The 23697-nt window shown below is 44.0% G+C and overlaps 1 protein-coding gene across 1 annotated transcript in view; it reads right to left on the reverse strand.

The window, feature by feature from the left end:
* Positions 1-23697, reverse strand: part of LOC144803733 (uncharacterized) — a 350480-nt gene that overhangs the window by 33212 nt on the left and 293571 nt on the right. The window lies entirely within an intron of this gene.

Consider the following 23697-nt stretch of genomic DNA (forward strand, 5'->3'; position numbering starts at 1 on the left):
CTCTCTCTCTCTCTGTCTCCCTCCCTCACCCTCCCTCTGGCTCCCTCCCTCTCTATCTCTCCTTCTGTCTTCCTCTCTCTCTGTCTCTGCCTCTATCTGTCTTTCGGTCCCAGCCTGCTGTAATTACCATATTGTAATTTGTCACTGGGCCACCACTGGATACACATCATATCCTATCTAAGAGTCAGATAGTACCATGATCCAGCTTACCTGTACTCGCCACCGCCACTGTCTCCTGCCTCACAGTCTGTACTTGTTCTTGGTCCGACTCCTCCCCAGATTGACCCTCGGACTCCGAGTCAATGATGACCACATCCGAGCTGGCCCTGCCACCAGATGTTCCACCTACAAAATAGATTTAAGAATGTTAGATTACACCACTCCACTAGTATTTGGACTATGAATGAAAAAATGTGAAAACAACTGAAAAAGTAATTGACTGTCTACTGTAGTCTAAAGTAAATGTCCCTCCTTCCAGGGAAAGCTGTTGTCTTGCTTAATTTTTTTGTCACAATTGTTGAATGCTTGCTTAATTTTTTCACACACATTATTTTTCTCTGAACAGACAGAAACTGGACTTCTAATGACAAGAGAGGAACATCAACTTGAAACCAGGTGAAAGCTCGGCTCGACCACAAGAAATGTGTACCATTCCAGAACTCATCAAATCAGCACCAAGCACTTTTCCATTTCCAACTAACTTTATTTTAATATATGTGTTTACTTAAACTTTTAATAAAGCTTTTAAACTTGAATTGACTCTGTAGTTTTTCCTCTAGAGAGTCCGGACTAGAGTGACTGAGCGAAAAGTTTTGCAATTTTTGGAAGGAGGAATCTGTGCTGCTGACACTACCAGGTTTATTTATACAGTGTGCCAAACACGCCCCTCTGAAATATTATTACTCTGGTCTTTGGTGTCCATAGTTCGGTTTGTGGAGAATTGTCCCTGCAACAGTAGGATTATTGATTTTGCTCCTATCTAAACACTATTTCAAAACAATTAAATTAGGAATGCTTGGACAACAATAGGTCCTCTATATTTAAAAGAAAACTTACTGGGGCCAGCAAAGGAGCACTCGCCGCCCTGGCCTGCATCCTCCTCCTTTGGAGCCACTGCTGCAGCAGATTTGCCCCTGGGCGGACCTAACGTACAACATGAAAGAAATAACAGAAAACATTGATGATTGCTGCTTGCCGATGTCCTTGTCAACCAAATCAAACATTTAGAAAGAACAAGAACCTACTATTTCATCCAAAAAGAGGGCTACAAAGGAAGGACTGCACCTGAGCCTCTACTCTAGGGGCAGATTTACAAGCCCCTTGCAGCTCTTCTGCTCCATTCTTGCATCAATTTTGTGACGCAGCGCCACAAGAGAGGCGCCATGGTGTGGCGTATATTAACACCCACCCCCCACTCCCCCCCTGCGTGGGAACGCACCCATTGAGGCGCAGGCCCAGGCATTCACGTGGCGCATCTCCTTAGATGCATCACGTTGTGCATGACTCGCAGGGATGCGCCACGTTTACGTCGCTGTGCATCAGGTAAGGCAGTGTAAACGTGGAACAAGGGGCTTGTAAATCTGCCCCTTTGTGTCTAGCATTACGCAGTTCTGTAACATACACTCATACTCAGCCCAATTAAATGAACACAAAATAGATAACAAATAAGCAGTGGCACCGGCACAGAGAAGGAGAACAGTGCACATGAAATGCACAGAAGATTTTGAAATATTAATGAAAAAATTGCTACTACTACTCACCAAGACCGGGGACCTCCACTCCCAGCACGTCTAGCAGGTCACGCTCTCGGTCAAGGATGTCGGTCCAGCGGTGGGTGACCTGATTGTAGGTGCGCTGGACCCCCGTGATCTTAAAAAGGGCCCGGCACACCTGCGCCCACCGCTTCCGTCGCTCCTGGCTGTTGGTGTAACCAGCAGCAATCCTGCCGCCTGCCGCGATGGTCCTGGGGAGACGGCGCTGCACGTAAAAAACAAGTGCGCCCACCTCCTCAGGGCTGAAAATCTCCCGAGGCACCACCATTTCCGCCCTCAATCGACCACACGGGAGCCGGGCACGGGCTGCGGTGCCCGTCTTGGGCAGCTTCACAGCTGTCTTGACCATGTTCTTGTTCTGGGCAGGTGTGAGCAGTAAAGAAGAGACAAAATGAAAAAAAATAAGAGTAGGGAAGAAGGAAAGTAAAAGTTTAAAAAAGTAGTTCAAAAGTAAACAAAAATAGCCTAAAACACAAAAATATAGATCTAGAAAAATACAGGGATAGAAAATAAGTTAAATAGATCAAAAAAATAGTAAAACAAGCAAAGGATGGCAGAGATATAGAGAGGATAGAAACACCATACCCAGACACATAGGAATGAATGAAAAACAAGATGGCGGCCCGATCACGCGCGAGTAAGTAAGTTCGCACGCGATTTCTCTCGCGAACTCGTGCGAACTTGTATTCGCAAGGCGCGAGTCGGGCGAGATTACACTTAGCGGGCGGAAACGGAAATACGTCACGCAAACAAAATGGCGGCGCCCATACTCAACCTTGAGGTAACTCGCACGAGTTCGCGGCTTCCACGGGCGAGTTCGCACTACGACGCGCCCCGCGAATAGGGCGAAATTACCGAAAAACGAGTTTTGCAAAAGCAAAACGAACGAGCAGGTGCAAAAGTTCGAGCTATTCATTTGTAACCATTTACCTGTAGTGCTTCCTGAAGGGGCCCTCCAGAATCCGGTTGCCTACTTGCAACTATTGTGTGACCCTGCTCTATCAGTCACAGAATAGTTACAAGTATGCCATTGCATCCTGTTAAAAAAAATTATTTACTTTGCATTTGCAACAAAAAGGAAAGGGAGCAGACAAGCAGGTGCCAGCCTTCATTAATGTCAGTTGGGGCAGGGCAGGTGTTGTTGTTTGCAAAACTTAAGGCACTTAGCAGGTGTTTGTTCACTCAGTGGTCAATCAGAGGGTGTTGTGATGACACTGAGGGTGGCATGGGTGTGCCAGCCAGAGGGTGGCATGGGTGAACCAGAGTGCCAGTGTTGACAGAGGATGGCAGTGCTTTGCTTTGCCCCAATAATGTACACTGGTGAACTAGAGGGTGATGTGATGACACAGAGGGTGACATGGGTGAGCCAGAGGGTGGCATGGGTGACCAAAGAGAGTGCCAGTGGTGACAGAGAGTGGCAGTGATGAAGAAAGCTTAGCAAACAGACTGGGCACGTACAAACAACAAGTTCGCTAAACTGGCGACCCGACAAGTAAGTTCGCAATTTGCGAAATAGTACAAAACCCTCGCGAACTTGCAGAAACCCGTGCGAACACACACACCCCCAAAAAATCCGCTAATCCGTGAGAATTCGCGGATTTCGCGTATTTTCGCAATCCGCGAATACGCAAATCCGCAAATTCGCGGATCGCGAATCCGCAAAATCCGCCCATGCTTAATTATGTGTACAGTTGGATTGGTCTCGGTAGAGGTGGATGGAGCCGCCAAAGATCCCCCTGATTGGTAAGAAGGAGGCGGGGGCAACGTAGCTGGTCTAATTAACGGTTTTACTACAGGTTCCTTATACGCAAGATCTGACACCTCTCTGCGCAAGTCGGATACCTCTTTATATAAGACCTGATTCTCTGCACGAGAGGTCTGGACTTCTTGTTGTAATTCTGAAAAACTCTCCAGTAAGGAGGTAAGGATGGTATTCGTATCCATCATCTAGGCTGGGCGGTATTCTTGGGCTTGTCAATCTGTCGGGATTGGAAGCAGCGCAAGAACACGCACGCGCCACTAACCTGATTCCGATGGCCAGCAGAGACGATGAGACGATAGTCCTCACAACTCCCCTCAGCACAAGACCCAGCAATGGAACGATCAGCACTATCTGGGTATGTACCAAAGGGCGCCATGAAGTGGATTGGCAATGGGGCGTCAGATGCTCCCTTTACTCTCTTGTCGAGGTTTACCCACGAAGTCACCGGTATCGATACACTGCAGGGGGAGGAGAAGACAGAGAGCAGAAGATAAGTACCACAAGCTGCTATTGTCTGATCTCCCTTCCCCTCTGTCACTAGACTCACCGACTTCTCCACACCGGATGCAGTGATATGAATCAGGATAATATACGCTACACGGTTGTGGGGGTCTACACCAAAAGTACTGAGAAGTTATCTCCACTTCTCAGTCTTCGCACACCTCAGTTTGCAAATGATAGGTTCTATTGGTTTCTCGCACTTGACGTTATATATGCACGTCTCGTCTCGACCACAATGCTTCTTGTGGAAAAGAATAGTTCCTAGTACCTGAGAAGTTCTAAATTACAATAGAACTGCTAATAGTTAGACCAATAAACCCCAAAGTAAACTGAAAACCAAAAGGATGACACTCCGCACATAAACGAGAAATGGGTAACAGAGAAACAAAAGAAAACGTAGGAGGCGAGCCCGCACTCCACAGGAATACTTGCGGTAGTCTAACAACTGGAGAGGCGCAGGATACGGCTTGTATCCACAGACCTACAGGAACTCTGACCACGCTGGCTCTTCGTCGGCGAGGTCTGGAAGCAGGAACTTTGACCACGCTGGCTCTTCGTCGGCGAGGTCTGGAAGCAGGAACTCTGACCACGCTGGCTCTTCGTCGGCGAGGTCTGGAAGTAGGAACTCTGACCACGCTGGCTCTTCGTCGGCGAGGTCTGGAAGCAGGAACTCTGACCACGCTGGCTCTTCGTCGACGCAGAGCTAGGATGCAACGAACTCCGACGAGGACACACCATCCGAAACTATGGAGTACACAGGAACGAATTGACAAGCACTGTACCGGTCCATGGGAGGGGCTTATATAGTGTCCTCCCATTTACCTGATCTCCAGCGCCGCATGGCCTTCTGGGACATGTAGTTTTTCCTAAAAGGACGCACCACATGGAGTCTTTTTCTCCCTGCTATGCCGGCATTGGTGATCGCTACACCGTGTGCTTTTAAAAAATGCTCTGTAGTGCATTTTGCAAATGAAGAAAAAATAACTAATTATTTTTCCCTACAGCAAGCTGCCCCTTTTGTTTAAAGTTCACATGCACATGATTCTGTATTTTGCGCTGATATGAAGCAGACCAGCGTGAGAGAAAACCCACTCAGTTTGGAAAAAAAGGCTATATGCAAAAAATAAATCTGACTCTTTTAATAATTAGAACAGAAAAGCTTGCGCACAAAATTATGAATTCTTGGTTATGCAGTGCAAAATTACATGTATAATTTTTTTTCCCCTTTGTTTAAATTGATGGTGTCCCACATGTTATTTTAAGAAATGTGTCGTAATTTTCTATGTCGTTTTTAATGTTTTCCTTTTCAGCCAGTAACAGTACATTATGGTATATAGTTTCTTTTAGATTAGTATTTCATGACGCTACTGAAATAATTTGCTTTTTACTTGAGAATGCTAGCATGTGTGTAGGTTGCACAAATGTCTTTAATAATTCATGTTTTCAGGCTCCATGTCTACTTTGCCTAATTTGGTTAGAAATAATGTGCAGTGTTTCAAATTAATGGAAGGGTTTCTCTGTAGCCTGAGAACGGGTATGTTTGGTAGAAGGAATTTGTTTTTTGACCTTGGCTGATATGATAGCTCAGCCAGGCTCTCAGGAGCGTTTTTTCAGCAGTTCTTCGCTCACAGAATTTTGAAAGGGTGGAGGCGCCCTGTGGGTGACATCACGATGAGGGGAAGGCAGTGTAGAAAAAAAAAAACTTAGAAGGAGCTTCGCTCCTGCAATGAGATCAGCATTTGGCAGTGACTCAATTTTAGATCGCAGAGAGCTGCTGAGAAAAGATGGGTCTGCGAGGCAGAGAGCAGCCCGTCTCCTGATTGTTATGGTTGGAGCTGATTCAAAACTCTGAGCGCGGACATCTTTCTGGAGGGAGGGGCTGCTTCTCAAAGGAGTGACTAGGCCCAGCCCTTCTGGCTATGTATGAAAAAATTAGATTTTGCCCAAACAAATTTAAAGAATATGGTCTTTTCATGAATTAGGAGGTTTCTTACAGAAATGAAATGCAAATGGGGTGCTTTTTGAATGGAAAACGTGCTTTTATAAGATGATTGATGCTTGTCTCTCGTTTCAAGTTGATGGATTGTGCGGGAGTGCATGGATGGTGTGTCCTTCCTTCCTTCCCCGCCCTGTTTGTTATTTTGTCTTTCTTATTTTCATTTTTATGTTAGTTTGTTATTTTCTGAAATGCGGAACCAGCTTGGACCCAAACCGGAAGCTGACGTGCCTGGAGCTGATGACCAGACTGGAGGGCGTGCTTCCTTGGCAAAGGATACAGATGAAGATGGAGGGTTGTGGCCTTCACGAATGAACTGTTTTCCTAAGGAGAAACCAACAATGGATTTCTATAGAAGAGAACTTTGTCACTTAAATACATTGACTGAACTTTTACAGTTGGCTGCCTCAGCAGTCAGGTTAAAACCCCATATACCATTCCTGGATTTCCTAAATTTTTTTATTTTTTTTTGACAAAGCCAATAGTTCTATTTTTGAAAAAAAAATGTTTTTATTGACTTTTGCAAGTGATGATCTAAAAGAACCCATTTTTATTTGGTTATAATGATATTTTCCCACAAATAGAATCTGTAATGTAATTCCTTGGCCTGCATTCTTGAGTCTTGCATTTTTCCCATGTTTCTATTTCAGATGGACATCATGCCACTTTTGCAATTACCACATACAGGCCCCAATGTTAACTTCATTTTTCAGTCCTGTTCATGGTTTTGATTTTCCAGTTTAAAAGATGCAGTGCCACATTAATGATTTAGCCTTTGGTTCAATGATTCCTTTTGATGTATGCAAATGATATTGTTTGAAAGTCATAGGGTGCAGTATATAATTAGTGAGCTGCTTTAATAATCAGATGCCCTGTGATACATGATATTTTGATTTTAGTATGCTACGCTATTTCCTTATCGATACAGATTGATTTTGCACTTGTCTATCTTTCACCTATTTTATAGTTTTCCTGTTTTCTGTAAAACAGTCTTGCCAATGAAGGGAAAGCAGTGTTCTGCATGATGGTGCACACATGTGTTCCACAGATTGATACAGAGGAATTAGGTGCAAACTGTTTCCTGACTTAGATGACTTCAATTTTCCAAGTTTAAGTCTATGATTTAGCTATTTTAGCTATAGGGATTTCTGGACAGACGATTTATGTCTGGCTTATCTTGTAGAAGAATATATGCACCACATTTAGATAACTTTCTTTGATTTCTTGCTTGATATGCATAGTGCTACACCAGCTATTTTGTAGAAATGGGGTTGTCCTTGTTTCCCTACTATTACACTATCACTTTGATCCATCAACTCTTAATTAGAACAGTGGGATTAGTTCTAAGGGTGGTCACCTTAGATTTTAAGTTGTCCTGGGAGGTGTGTCTTTTAGTTAGGTCATGTCCTAGATCTATTAGTAATAGTTGCCCAGACTTTGAGGACCCTTTGTCATGTTTATTTGTCAGATTTTACCAAATCATTTCTTAAGTTGACCGAAGTAGGTAGGCCTCATTTAGGCCCTTTGTTGTTTTCATTTCACAAACATGTCCCTACATCAATAGATTTCATGAGTTATCACTAGAAGTTGAGGCACATTTAGTTCAAGGGTGCTTTGGTTAGTTTCTGTTGTTATCAGATCAATCTTAGTTACATTTCAACATTTAGGTCAAGGGTGCTTTGATTTGTTTTCAATTGGTTGTCAGATTTACATTCCCTACATCAAGTTTTAGGTGGTATTTTCCTTAGTTGTCATTCATTTTAGAGAGTTTTTTTGTTTTTGATTTTGTTGATAGATTATGTTGATGTTTGTTTATTTGTTTGTTGTTGTTTACGGATGTTAGCAAGTTAAAGTCAAGGGTGCAATGTAGTGACCGGGTTTTTTGGCTCTATTTCTGAGTGATGGTGACTTTAAGCTTGCTACCATCCTGGATCCCTATTCTTGGCTTGTTTTGGTCCTTTTCAGGCCTTTTTCCAGACCTAGAAGCATAAACTAGGGGATAGCTGCTTTATATGATGACAGATCCCTTATTCCTGACTCTAATCCATCTATTGCCTATTGGCTTTGACATAATTATGTGTCCTTTCATCATCCTACCTATAGTAGAGGGTGGATCCTGTAGTCCTGACTTTATATTACATATTGGTATGATTTGTGTATGTATTCTGATAGAGTTAAGTCCTTTTCGGGCCTACAAGGCCCAGAACCAGAGAGACTCCATTTTGCTTTCTGTCCCTGCAGACTGAGATGCTTGCAGGGTAAAGGTGATGTTTTAGTTATGAGGTGTTGTTCGCCCTTTGCAAACTGGAGAGAACCAGCCAGAGCTGAATCTTATCAAGAAGTGTCCCTGGGCTCAAGTCTCTAGACGAAACAAGCAGCTGATCACTGTGAGGGCGTCTGGAGCAGGGAGCCTGGTGCATGGACCTGGTGGGAGGAGGCTACTGGCTAAAACTTTCCACTAGAGGAGAGCATTCTATATTAGCGAAGTGCAGAAGAGAAGTCAGTCAGTCAGTCAGTCAGTCAGTCGGTTCTTGAAGAGAGAGAGTCAGATGGTGTTTGGAATGGAGAGAGAAGGCAGATGATTGCTGGAGCTGGAGAGAGCAGTCAGATGAATCCTGGAATGAAGTTGGAACTGTCAGCTGGAGCTGCCAGTTTATATGCATTAAAGCAGTTACCAGTCAGATGGAGGAGTTGAAGCTGCCAGCTGGAACAGTTGAGCCAGTTGAGTGAAGCTGTGGTGACGGAGGGAGAGAGAGAGAGACGAGGAGTAATATCGATAGCCGAGGGTGAAACAGACAGTACGAATAACAGGAAAGAGGGGTTCCGGTGACCTGGAGGAGACCAGAGAGGAGACAGAGCATAGCGGTGCAGACGTGTATCCGTGACTGCAGGGGTGATCCCAGAGATGGTCCAGGGCACAGACAAGCAGGGACCCGAGATGACGACTGAGTCCAGACCCCATACTCATAAGGTGAAGTCTGCCCTTTCTCAGTAGTGTGCACATATCTATTCTAATTCTCTTATTGCTTTCTAGGTTATATGTTTATTAGTGTTATTGTTGATATTGTGTAATAAAAGGGACCCCAGGTTCGTAGCGGACCAGTGTGTGTGATTTGCTTTATTTTCCAAAGCTAACCTTTTCTTCTAGCTGGATGCTGCTTTGTGGACGGAGGCTTATCCCGTCCGGGTAAGTGGTGTGCGGACAAATAGGAAGAAGGGAGAGTTTGGGTTGTCTAACAATTCTTATACACCATGATTTTGGCCATCTTTGTGTGAGAGGATTGGGTCACCATTCCACTGCATACAGAATTCCAAACATATATATATATATTATATATATCACATAGTAGATATAGATAGTGATGTATCCCATATAGATAAGGAGGTTTGTATAGGAAGAAATCGCCGCGGCGTTGTGTGACCAACGCCGGATTGTGTTGGTCGTGTGAGGTGCCGGGAGGATACGGTACGTGTTTGTGTGCCAGTGCGTGACACGCTGGGGAATACAGCGTTTATACCCGACGGAAGACTGCGGCTTGCGTGGGCACCAACCAGGGTTGGTGTGTAATGGTAATCTCATAAGAACTGCTCCTTCACGGGTGGAGGTTGGTAGTATAGCCTGGGTATGACTTACCGCGAGGCTTCTGAGTATGAATAAGTGTAGTTTAGACTAGTAATCTGGTAAGTATTGTTATTAGCAATCCCTATAGGTGTAGAGATATTGTACATATATGTATATATGATATAATCTTGTATATTGCTAATTCCCCATCCTCAGGTAGGCACCCAGGTGCCTGGATAAATGGGTCCTGAGGAGGGAGGTGGTTACGTTTCGGCTGGATTGATGGTGTTTTGTGAGCTGATTCTATCTGGTCCGAAAATCTGGTCGTTACACCCTCTTCCCCCGGGCTGTGTGATTTATTTTGAGGTGTGACTAAATTAAATTTACACCAAATCTTGATCACACACTTGGTGGGGCAGATGTGGTGAAAGCAACTCTAACTCAAGGCAGGGTGAGAATCTTCTTCTGCTCCAAGTATATATACTTTAGCCCACATTGGCAAATTTTTTATCTGAGGAACTTAATCCATCATAATATTATAATTGGTTACTATCATCGAGTCATCAATCATCCTAGTTCCACCACTAAAGGATACGAAGTCGCTTGTCCGCTACTTAGCTCGAGTCGACTTCAGTTTGAAACTTGTACTAGGCTAGACCTCCAGGAATTCTGGTTTATTTTACTTTAACATTGCTCATCATCATCATGGTTTCTTGTTTGACAGTATTCTTGTGTACTCTACTTCTACTACTCGTTCCCTAGTCTCCCTAAGGTGACTGAGTCTAATTTTCTTTTTTTGCAAATGCTACTGTCTACTACTACCACGATCACCATGGCACCTTGAAAAACCAAACAATCATCATTGAGCCATCACTTCACCTAAATATACATATGAATCATAGGTTAGAGAAGAGTTTTGGGGGAGGCATAATGTATATACTACTGAAATTAATTAATTCATACACCCACACCCTTGCGAGTCCATAGGGGTTTTAGTTGCAGACTGCATACACTAGAAGGAGAGAATGACAGTACTAGTAGGACGAGTAAGGGTACTGTATCTATCTGTTGGCGTGTCACACTATCAGCAGATTTTAATCAAAAACTGACCACAGCCCTGCAGCAAAGGAAACAGTGTAAAGTAAAAGAGCAACCCCCCCACAAAAGTTTTACATCATATTGTATACTATACATAATGTATTTCCCTAACACATAAACTAACTAGAAGAATGAAAAAAACACCAACACCTGCCCCACCCCTCTCCCTAGCCCCAACCAATGCCATCATAAAGTCTAACTCAATGTCCATAAATTAAAATGTCCATAACACCAAGTTTTCCCCAACAATGTCCAACTCCCACCCACCAAAAAAATATTAAAAAATGAAACAGGCGACAAAGATCCTCTAGCGGCGGGCTTGCCAGTTCTACCTCTCCGCCATCCGGAGGTGCATGCAGTGCTGAAATTTCTTCCATGAACTGGCGTGGGCAGCAGGGTTAAAAGTGTGGTGGGCGGTTGCCAGACCACGGCCCCATACCACTGGAGGCACTGGGGGCGGCTTGGCTGGGGCTTCAGTATTAGAGGAGGCAGCAGCTGCTGCTGCCTCCTCCTCCTCCTCCCCCTCAAGAACCACCAGCTGCCGATATTCATCGCGGATTTCTTCCAGCTTTCATCACCGGGCCCTGGATGCTCATTCCTGCCTGTCTGGTTGTTTGGGAGGAAATAGCCATATCAAGAAAGAATATAGACTATTATAAACAATACTCTTAGAAAAACAGTAACACAAAATGAATTATACAAATAAAATCATAGTGGCCAGTAACACTAGCAAGCACAGTACATAACATGTGTGGTATCTTCCCCTTTCCTTGGCCTCTAACATTTGTGGGAGTTTCAGTTATTACTAGGCACTATGGAGTAAACAAGTCTTCTTCTCTCTTTTGTTTAGCTAAATTAACCTTGTAGGCATGCCATTGCCAGCTAAGCCAGCTTGCGCCCTAGACAGATATACTAGTGTTACAGTCGCAGACTCACATTACTTTACTACTGTCTGCAGGTGGGGCAACTGTAGTCTACAACTACAGAATTCTATATTTTTCTATTATGTTCAAAATCTGTTAAATCAATGGCAACTGCTCAATTTCACTTTTGCTTTACAACAAGGCAGATGATATCTGATATGAATGATTATATACAGGCCGACGTGAAACTCCTTTTGTTTGATAGTGTAACCATGAAGCCAATAGGCAACCCACGGCTGACACGGTCGGAATGACAGAATATATATGTTGTGGTATCAAACTACTGTGAGTCAAGGGAGTATTCTGACATACAGCCTTGAATCAAAAACCTTAAAAAGGACAGTCCTCGTTTTTTCTCTGTGATTCTTCCATTTATCATTGTATTGCTCCTCTAGCATTATTTTTTTTATTCTAATCTTATTCTTATCTTCACCATTTGCTTTGCTACTCTGGCACGGTTTATTTTTCTTTTACATTCTCTTCATTCAGTGACAGTGTCCACTCTCCACCTATGGTATTATTGAATACCACCATCCAGGCATCCATCCATTCAAAGTAAACATGGCTATCATTCTTCTTAATCTCTCAACATACTTTTCACCAACAACATACATTTGTCATTTATTTAAACCATCACCCATACGTACTTGCTTGCCTTTGAGTTTGACCCATCAAACCCCCTGGAGGATTCCTATCACCCATACAGTTCTCCGACCAAGGATGGCATCTTTTCTTTCACCTTTTACCCATCCTTTCAACCACCCATGTACCCTATCAGCCACCTAGCCATCCCAGGCCCCCTTCTTTCACCCACCAGTCATATATCACATGTCACCTGTCCTTCCTCCTTCTAGCCTTCTCTCCCTTTTCTTTCAACCCATATATCAAGGTCATCTGACTCTTCTTAGTCTTCTTCCTAAACATTTCCCAGCTGATTTGAAGTCAGATAGAAGAGACCATTAGTTACTCAACTTCCGCTTCTAAAGCTAATGCTAAGTTAAGGGTGTCTTCACTTCTTCAACCGTTGTTCACAACAACTTTGTTTCTCTCAACAGAACAGTGTGCACCCTTGCAGTGAGTGTGTACTGTCAATAAGTAAGGAATATAACTTACCACTGCCCACCACTGTTGCTGACTCACCCCTGCAGCTGCTGCATCTGCTCCCTACTGGCTGGCATTGTCATTGCCTTCCCCACTGGCCCCAGCACTGGTGGTTAGTATGCCTTGTAAAAATAATTACACATTTCTTAGATGCTATAAACACCTCCCCCTAATTAGTTTTCTCCACTAGCAAGATCGAAAATATAATATATATATACATACATCGCACACATCATTAATACAAATCAGGTACTGGAGTAGACAGTATGTCCTATTCTATCAAAAATAATAAAATATCTGTTTTTAAAAAAAGAAGAGGACAAGTTACCCAAAGGACTGGACTCAGTTTCTAGAGATATTGGTGGATCTGTGTTTAATGCCAACTGGGCGGACACTCTGACATGAAGTCTCTTGTGTCCTCTCTCTTGGTTGGAAAACAGAATTGTGCCCTCCTCCTAATAATAGTACTATGCCTAGACGAGAAAAAGTAAAAACACACCACTATGGGGTGTACGACGCGCTACGTGACCATCTGTTTATTTACTGATTGAGCATGAGAAAGAAAGTAAAAGAAAACCTTTTAATCTCAACAAACGTGCATAGAATACCTTAGTTGGGCATAAATCTGCACAGCAGAGAAGTAGTAGTCTAGAAGAATAACAATCACATAATATGAGATATTTAAACATAACGTACCAGCAGTAGCATTCTTGCTATCAGGGAATAAAATAGTATTCACAATAACACAGAGCAGAACATACAATAGTAATAAATTGGCTACTCACCAAGCCCCACAACCTCAACACTTGGCAGGTCCAGCAGGTCGTGCTCCCGGTCCAGTATGTCAGATCACTGGTGAGTCAGCTGGTTGTGGGTGTGCCAGACCTCAGAGCAGTGAAACACTACCTGGCACACCCTCGCCCACCAGCGGTGATGCTCCTGGATCCCGCACCCCGAACCTGGTCTGCCTCCTGCTGCCAAGGTTAAGGGGAGGTAGCGCTGCTCAAGATAAACTTGGGCAGACACCTCCACCTCTGAAAATAAGGCCCGGGATTCACCCTTTCCAGTGCTGCCGTCCGTAAGGAAAGTGGCTCCTGGTTGCATTCCTAGAACTCTTAGCCATGGTTCTGAGGAGTGGGGACAGAAAAGAAAATGTAAAAGTAAAAAATAAAGTCAAGAGAAGAAGTAGGGAAGTAACAAAAAATAAAAAGCAAGTCGTAGAAAAACAAAACAATAACGCAGTAAAAGTAAAAATAAAATGCAAAATATACACTTAAGAAGGGAGAGGGATAGATAGAAAATAAGCTAGATCATAAAAAAGTTTTAGAAAATAGGAATTGAAATTAAAAAGATATTGGGAGGATTCAAAAAAGCCCCAGAACCATAACAAAGAGTAGAAAAACAAGATGGTCGTGTTTATTGGCAACCGCATGGTAAAGTTTGCGTGATATTTCCCCTGAACACGCAATCCGAATTGCAGAATGTCAGAAGCTGCATTTGCGAGCATGCGGAACATGAAACTCCGCATGCTCGCGGTACTTCTGCGCAGGGGTGCAGAGTTTTTTTACCACTTGCGGAGTTTTGCGTCGCCCGGCTATGTGAACTCTGCCTGGGGTTACTTACAACAAGCCCAACGTCTACATTGCATCACAAAAAAGGCAATGCCTTAGTTCGGTCTTATGCAACTGGCCTAATGCAGGAGTACTAATGTAACAGAGTGTGAAATGGTGAAAGAGTCACCTTGGACACTATACCATTGGTCCTGTATGTAAGGCATACAAGTATGAAGTATGGCTATGTGTCACAATAAAGTGGGCTTATGTGTCAGATACCTAAGTATGTGTGACATAGTGAGTGAAACTTTAATGTGGATACAAGTAAGAAATGTAATGCAAAGTGCAAATTCCTGTGTTACCTACCTTATGTGTATACTTACCTTTTGTGGGTTGAAGTAGCCTTAGCTGGACTTGGGTAACCATTCCGTTATGTATATGTGACAATCCTGGCCTCTACCTTACATGCAGTACACAGCATCAGTCTGAATTGCTGGATAACAGTATTGTTGTGTAGTTCCTAAAAGTACTTAGATCTGTGCATATTGTGGACTACATAAACTAAGAGATAGGTGTCAAGACTGATTCTGGACATCCCAGCAGGATATGTCATCCTATAGTCCTGCTAGCTCATAGTGCCACTTAAACCTCCCTAGTCACTTTCTGGCAACCATGGAACATGACAACCCTGATCCCCCAGGGTTTGCAGAAATAGTCCAGTACATTTCACCCAGTCACTCGTGCTCACTTATGCTCAGAGAGATACACAGAATTAATGAAGGGGCACTTTCAATAGGAATTTACTGAACCAGCATTGCTCTAGTTTAAAACGCATGTGCTGCAGCAATCACTAGACAGAAGCAAATGTATCACTAGCACCAAAGGAGTAAATAGTAGATAGATTTCTACCACGGCGCTAAAGCAACGAATATAAGCAGGCATATAAGCATATAAAAGACAGTAATGTTTGCTCACTCGTACTGATTGTACCTGGATGTTCTTAGCCTGTATATAGATGTAAAAGCTTGTAAAGCATGTTGTTTGTGGGTGTAAAAGCCAAGAATCTCCTAGGAAAGAGCCAACCCCAATATCTGGTGGGAGAGACTGAAAGAACCTGTCTTAGTCTCGGGTAGGACACCTCAAAAGGGATATCAGACCACTGTGTGTTGATGATTCAGCATGCAGGACCCAGTGTCAGCATGAAAGTGTCTCCTCCGTATGCCCACTGATGGTGTACTTCTTTTATACCAAAAAGGTGCCCACAGGGGTTCTACCGCCATCAATATGTTATGGTTGTGATTATGCAAATCAGCCTGAATCAATAATTGTAACTGTGCTCAGCAGGCATGTCGTCCAAGGATGACGATGGCGGTGACTTTTGTACAGACTTATTATACAGATTGTGCAGGGGATTAAGATATGGTACTGAGAATCCTGGTGCATAACAAATGAGGGAAGTTTTCTGAGAAAACCACACATCATTTGTTTAGCTCATTACTAGGCAAAAGGTAAGCACCAAAACCATTATATAGAGAAAGGTAGGACGAATGTAGGTAAAAGGTCACCTTACTATATAGACCTAACTTATATAAAGTATTACAGTATATTAGGTGCCATTGTCCCAGGTTGCTCAAGGGTATCCTGCAAATGATTAACACATGTGAAGGCCTATTACTATTTGAAAGTATGTGATTTAATTTCTTATTGCAGTGTTTTCAGTGACTTTAGCTAGTCAGATTCCTATACCACAGCTACTGCTTAATTTTCTACACCTTCGTTTTTGAGGCATTGGAATTTTGATGCATTGCAGGCTATGCTCAACGCTTGCTGACAATGCATTCTGTTCATATACCCCGTAAATATCACTGCATCAGTATTATATTAGGAATTACGATATAACGCCTAAGTTGCATACCTTATGGACTGAAGCAGGTATATACCTACGGATGCTAACAAAAACTGTTGCATTTGCCTAGATGTTTCACCTTGCAAATATAGAGTACTGACTACATTGCTGGTGCACCAAAAAAAACAAAGCAACAGGGGACCAAGCTCCTATTAAAGGAGCCCCTAGCTCCTAGCTGTATACTATGCTCTTTGGCTGAAGTGCAAGGCCTTTTTGCTTATGTTGTCATGATTATATTTTCTAGCTTGAAAAAATGTTAAAAAAGAAAAGAGACATGCTTGTTTAAATTTTAAAAAAGAACTTGTTTGGGCTAATTATTTCGACATTTTCTACCACCAAAATCTATTAATAACAATATATAACAAGAAAGTCACAGTCAAGGTTTATTTTAAAAGAAAAATCTTTAAACATTTTTATAATAATCAATATTATTATACATTGAATTGGGTGAATATATGAAAAAGAAATTTGATGAAACTATATTAGTGATGTTTTATTTAGGATGATAGATCTGCTTAATATATATTTGTTGGAACTGGCCCTTCTTGCAAGGTCATCCTCAAACTTTTTGCTTCTTCCGCCCTTATTTTTCCTGACCCGTAGCTGTTGGCAATAGGACTCTGCACACTTTACCACTGCTGATCACTGCTAAAGTGCATATGCTCTCTGTGTAAATTGTTATTATGATTGGATATACATGATTGGCATATTTGTATCACCATGAAGTCCCTAGTAAAGTGCACTGGGTGTGCCAGGGCTGGTGATGACAAATGCTACTAGTGGGCCTGCAGCACTGATTGTACCACCCACATGAGTAGCCCTAAAATGGTGTCTCAGGCCTGCCACCGCAGTGCCTGCATGCAGTCTGTGAACTGCCATGTCCTCCTGGTCAGTGTCCCCACTGATCAGGCCTAACCCTTCCCTTTTTATGCACATTAGTCACCCCTATGGAAGGCCCAAGGTACCCCCCTGGGCAGGGTGCAGTGTATGTGAAAGGTAGAGCATGTACTGGTGCAGGTAACATGCTCTGGTAGTGAATGGCAGCCATTTTAGTTTTTCACTACTGAAAGGCTATCTTGCTCCATAAATTAACATGGGGGATGCTGGCTACAGTGGCTACCAGCATTTCTTCTCATAGGAACAAGATAGGACATAAGAGTCTAGTATCCCTGAACTCAGAGTTTAATAACACATCTTTTAGGAAAGGTTGTTTTTAAATCCTGTGTTTGGGAACAGCACTTTTAGAAAGTTGCTGTTCTCCTGTCTGACCCTTCTGTGTGCCTTGGCCTGTTTGTGTATTGACTGTCTGGTTCGAGAGTGACAGGGGCTGGGGATTCCCCAGGAGGCTGGCTGAGTCAGCCCTAGGCTGAATGACTGCATTTGCAACCTGAGTGGTGGGAGGAGTTAGCACCTGGGCCTGAATAGGGCTGTGCCTGCCTGCCACAATGCTGGCTCCACCTCCTGCTGGGCGGCTGACGACCCTGCCCCTCACTCTGAAAGGAAAGGAGAAGGCAGGCAAACAAAGTGCTCAAGCAACACCCAGAACTGTTTCAGACCGGGCTCAGGGCCCGCTTGCACAAAGAGAACAAAGACTTTTAGGGGTATAAGTACCGGACCCCGGACAACAGAAAATTAGATCATCCTGGAATCAAGAAGGAACCTCTGCCAAGGAGAAAGCTGAAACTGAAGAAGGAAGATTCTCCAGCTGTTGCTCTGCTGGATTGCCCTGCTGTTGCTTTGTGCTGTGTCCCCTTGCTTGAAGGAATCTCCAAGGGCCTGAGAAGAGCTGGCTCCCTGTTTTGAAGTCCCAGGAACAAAAGGACTTCACCCCCAGCTTCCCCTGAGCTCTACTGAGAGAGTTCTGTCCTTCCTGGAGTGTGTGGCCCCTGTGTGGTGCCTCTGGAAGTTGTACCTGTGCTGGGAAGCCGGAAACTAAGCTTGAGAGACTTTGCTACAGAGAAGTTATCGCTCTCTGCAGAGCGCATCCCCGACAGGGCGAGGAAATTCCCGCCGCTACGAAGGTCGAGATCGTCGCAGCGCCTGTTGCCGCTGTCAAAGCTGTTGCATCCTTCGTTTGCGGGACGCACCCGTTCGGTGCGGGAAGTCTAACATCGCTGCGAGTGTCAAAGCTGGGTGAGATCGCCGCACCGCCTGCTTGCGGACTGCATCACCTCGCTGGGAGAGTCGTCGCCGAAGCCAACGCATCGAAGAGCTGCGAGAGAGAAGATCCCCGCTGGTCTGCGCATCGTCGACCTGGAGATTGCCGCACCTCCAAAGATCATCACATCATACCTTTGCGAGAACAAACTTCCTACGGAACCTGCGCACCGGAATCCATACAAGTGACCTTCCTCCCCATATTATTATTATTATTATTATTAAAACTTATATAGCGCACAGCTACCCTGAGGCATCCCGGCGCTATGAACATTGCATCAACCGTGGGACCATGAAATAATAGTAACGACTCACAGGGGAAACAGATGTGTTTTCAAACCTTTGCGAAAACGCAGGGTACAGGTCTCAGCACAAAGTTTTAAGGGGAGGGAGTTCCAGAGCGTTGCTGTGTGCACGGAAAATCGCCTCCCGCCCGTGCGTGATCTTTTTACTCTCGGGACCTGGAGCAAACACCTCTGGTCAGACCTCAGCGCTCTGTTCGCTTTGTAAGGCACTACCAAACTCCCCAAGAGAGGAGGCCCACCGCCCTGAAGAATTTTGTGAGCGATGGAAAGTGCCTTAAACTTCACTCTCTCCCGCACTGGTAACCAGTGCAGGGCCTTGAGAGCGGGTCTGGCAGATTCTGTTCGAGGAATTCCCATGAGGAGTCTGGCCGCCGCGTTTTGGACCTGCTGAAGTTTGTTAAAAGTAGATTCAGGGGCGCCCAGAAACAGACTATTGCTGTAGTCTAGGCGAGATGTTATCAAACCCTGAATCAACAGCTTCCTTGATGGAAAAGGAAGAAGCGGAAGAATTTTACGCGCAGCCCGCAGCAGGGCAAAACAGACTCCCGCAGTTCTTTTAGCGTGAGTTCGGAGGGAGAGGTCTTGCTCCAGCCAGACTCCCAGGCTCTTAATCTCCTCTTTCATGGTTGGGAAGTCACCCATACAGCTTGGCCAACATGATGGTGGCAATGGCGGCGCTTTGTTTCCAAGCAGCATAATCTCTGTTTTAGAGCCGTTCAGCTTCAAGGCTGAACTGCTCATCCAGGTATAGACGTCCGCCAGACATGAATGCAACAAGTCAGGGTTCTCCACCAGTTGAGGAAGGGTGACCACCAGCTGAGTATCATCAGCATAGCTGATGATTTTGACGTTATAAGGGGTCACCACATCCTCCAGGGGGGCCATATAGACATTAAATAATGTCGGGCTCAAGGACGAGCCCTGCGGCACCCCCCACTGGAGAGAAATAGATGGAGACTTGTTGCTTCCTTCCCAGACCTGATAGGAACGGTCTTCCAGAAATGAACAAAGCCATTTCAACGCGGCACCTGCCACACCCACCTTTGAAAGCCGTTGGGTCAGCACCTGGTGGTCGACGGTGTCGAATGCCGCACTCAGATCCAGGAGGATCACTGCCACTGATCCCCCCGAATCTAAGATGCGCCTCGATTCCTCAACGACAGCCAGGAGGGCCGTGTCGGTGCCTTGGCCGGGACGGAAGCCGGTCTGCGAGTCTCGGAGCAGACCGTTCGACTCTAGAAAGTTGGACAGTCGATGGTTAGCAAGCTTCTCAGCAATTTTGCTGAGGCCTGGCAACAGAGAAATGGGCCTAAAATTGGCCAGCTCAGCCGTGTCAAGGTTAGATTTTTTTAAAAGTGCCTTGACCACGGCTTTTTTCCAGGTGGGTGGCACCACACCACGAGAGAAAGAGGCGTTAATCAGACCGGATTCTTCGCAACACGCCCACTTCTGCAGCGGGGCTGTCGCAAATGCCTCCCCAGGGTCTCAGGAGCAACGCATCGCTTGTTTTCCACCACACCAGCTTCTGCTTTTCGAACTTTGACGCAACTAAAGGTACTGGGCCAGATGTAGGTCACCAAATACCGGTCGGTAACGGCTGATTTCGGCCGTTACCGACCGGTATTTGGCTTTTGAGATGTAGGTGGGTCTGAATTTACAGAATCGGTATATTTACCGATTCGGTAAATTTACCACTTCTGTATTTTACCGAATCGGTAAATATACCGATTCTGTAAATCCATATGTAGGTGACATCCTTAAGAGTGCCACAGGCCCCTAAGTGTCGGTATTTGACCACCCAATCCTATTGGGTGGTAAAATACCGAATTCAGGTGTGCATGCACATCTGTGCATGCACCCCTGTGCCATGTGACACACAGACATGCCCTTAGGGCATGTCTGTGTGCCACATGGTACACATGCCTGTACTTGGAGTGCTAGAGGATGTCAAAGTGACACCCCCTGCACCCTTGCAGGATTCGGTGTTTACCGAATCTGTAAATACCGATTAGGTATTTCACATTGATTCCTATGGGCTTCAAGGGCCATAGGAGTCAATGTGAAATACCGAATCGGTATTTACAGTTTCGGTAAATACCGACTCTTACAGATTCGGTAATATTTTACCTACATCTGCCTCCTTCCTATTTACCGACTCTTAAATACCGATTCGGTATGAGTCGGTATTTAAGAGTAGGTAAATAGGAATTACCTACATCTGGCCCACTGTGAGCTAAACGTGACGCAACTGTGAACTTTTCCCGTAACTGTAGATTATTTTATTGCAACCTAAAGAATTTTATCGCAACCTGAAGAATTTTCATCGCAACCTTAAGAACTCTTTTGAAACCGTATTCTTGTACTGTGTATGTTGGATTTTTGTCGTTTTGGTCTTGTGTAGGTTAGATTAAATACCTTTATTTTTCTAAACTGTTGTGGAGTCAGTTTGTGGTGTTTTCACTGTGTTACTGTGAGTGTTGGTACAAATACTTTATAAACGGCCTCTGATTAGCCTAGACTGCTCGTGCCAAGCTACCTAGAGGGTGAGCAGGGGTTATCTCAGAGGGTTTCCTCCTTACCCTGACTAGAAGCAAGGGTCCCTATTTGGACAGTGGTACCTACCCCTGCCAACTACAGACCCCCATTTCTAACAATATTAATATTTTCATACCTTCTTTAAACCAATAGGCTCTCTCCATATTTTTCTGTTGCAGAAGGCGGTGCATGGCTTAGGTCTGCCTGCTAGCAGGGGGTAGGCCCTGCAGCCAATCCCGCTGCATATGGCTGAAGGGCATGAGCGGCTGGAGGGGTTGGCTTTATGTATGTTTATAAAATGCTACTTTACGTTTAGAAAACCTAGAAATTCACTGAAAAACATCAAGTTGATGTTATATTTAAGTGAAAATGTAAATGAAAACGTAAATTAAAAAAAAAATACTAACATTTACCAGTTATAGTTATATCTAGTACCTATATTTCGTACCCTTAGGTAACTATTACTCGCCCCCTCACCATGCACAGCTAATTACCCAACAAATGACATAATTCATGCAACATCTGAAATTACGTAATTGATGATACGAATATGCATGAGGGGGCCATGAGTGATAGTTATCTTAGGGCAGGAGTTATAGGTACAAGTGATAACTATATTAGAAGATGAAGGATCACAATAAAACAATAACCACCCAGAATAAAAATCTGGATTCCAAAGGATACAATGTCTCATTAAGAAATGAAATAACCACCAATGAAATGACTCAAATAGATGGACTCTCTAAAGAACTAAAATAGAAAGGAACCAGTTGCGGTTGATGTAAAGGAAATGTGGTGCAGCAGCATAGAGGAGGGGGGCAGCACAAAGGGGCTGAAAAAATAAAAAATAAACTTACTTGCCAGTCTTCTACTCACCGGTCTTCTCTGCTAGGCACAGGTGGAATCCCCCAGCTTCCCCTGCGGCCAAAACCAAGGCTGCTCTTACCATGGGAGCCTGTGTCTACGGATCTCTCTACCCAGCAAATACAACTGAGTTGGAGAGATGTCAGTGAGCATGCCGGTTTGGCTGTCCTAAGATTGAAGGCCAAACCACCATGGGCACTGATAGCAGGGCCCACCACTCCTCCTCCCAGCTGCTGCAGTGTTGTGGCCCCACCCCAAAGACTTAGCCACAGGACCAAAACTAAAATGATTTGCATTAAGATTTTTTTTATTTTTTTTCATTTGCCTCTGGTGGCGGTGGGGCGACCCTCCTTCGCCATAGCGGAGGAGCCACCCTTACAAGGAACTCGGTTGTTCCCATGTTTAGGAGGAAAGCAGCACCGTTAGATGGAGCAATGACAATCTGTATCTGCTCACCTCAAACATCTGCTGTTATAGCCACATTTTAAATCACAGGATTAACACAATGCCATCCATGCAAAACTAGAAAGAGACAATGCATTTTGCCATCTTCACAGCAAAGTCTTTAAGCACAGGATTAGCTCAGTGTCATCCAAAGGCAAATCCATTCTGGCCCTTTACAGCAACGTTTTTAAGCATTCGATTAGCAGAGTGCCATTCACACTGAGCTGAACAATTACAAAAGCCTTTTACCACTCCTGACACAGTATTACAACTTTGGATTGGTTTAATAGTACCATTCAAGCCAACCCGTATTGAAAAAAAGCAACCCCTGACACATATTTCCCTCTAGTTACAGTTCATCAGACACAAGAGGGGACCTAGAATAAGTCAAAACAATACCCTTTTAGGCCTAGAGCTGTGCATGAAGTATGCAAAAGAGAAAGCAAGAAACTCTGGGCAGTCCCCAAGTGTTGGTGGAGATCAGCTCCTTTAAAGAAGCATGAGTGACACTCCTAATCTGCTCACTTTAAAAGTCTGTTTTTCTAGCAGAGATTTATCATAGGATTAACATAGCGTCATCCACCCTAAGCCAGAAAGGACATTTCTAAAGCAAAGTTTTTGTTTTTAGGCATAGGATTAGCACAGTACCATCTATGCAGAGCTGACAAGTGACACAATCCTTTACCACTCGACGCACAGTATTACAGATTTGGATTGGTGAAATATCATCCAAGCCAATTTGGAATAAATAAAAACACCCATTTTTCGCTCTAGTTAGAAATTCAGCAGAGAGATACAGCTTTGCCCAGACACAAAAGAGCACCCATTCTAAGCCAAAGCAATAATGTTATACCATTTTGGACACAACACTGCACTAATAACTAACTGCGTGAAGCTTACATTTGTATATTGGAGTGCCCTAAGCCTTATACTGAAAACATAAATCAATGAATACATCAAATTGTACCACATATTAAAAATGTGTAATGTGCTAAGTTTGGAAATGTGTGATGTTATTTTTGAAAAAAGTAAACAAAAGAAATAAGTAAGCATTGGCACGGCTACTAGGTCTGCCTTGGCAAGGCTGTGATTTTATTTTCATGTGGATTTTTGCACATTTATGTAATAGGTATTAAAAGTTTAAAATGAACCAAAAACTATGAATGTTGTCTAAAATTAGAGCATTTGGTGAAGAATGATAAAGAAAGCATGGTACTC

Source organism: Lissotriton helveticus, chromosome 1_2 (assembly GCF_964261635.1).
Source record: "Lissotriton helveticus chromosome 1_2, aLisHel1.1, whole genome shotgun sequence".
NCBI classification, from domain to species: domain Eukaryota; kingdom Metazoa; phylum Chordata; class Amphibia; order Caudata; family Salamandridae; genus Lissotriton; species Lissotriton helveticus.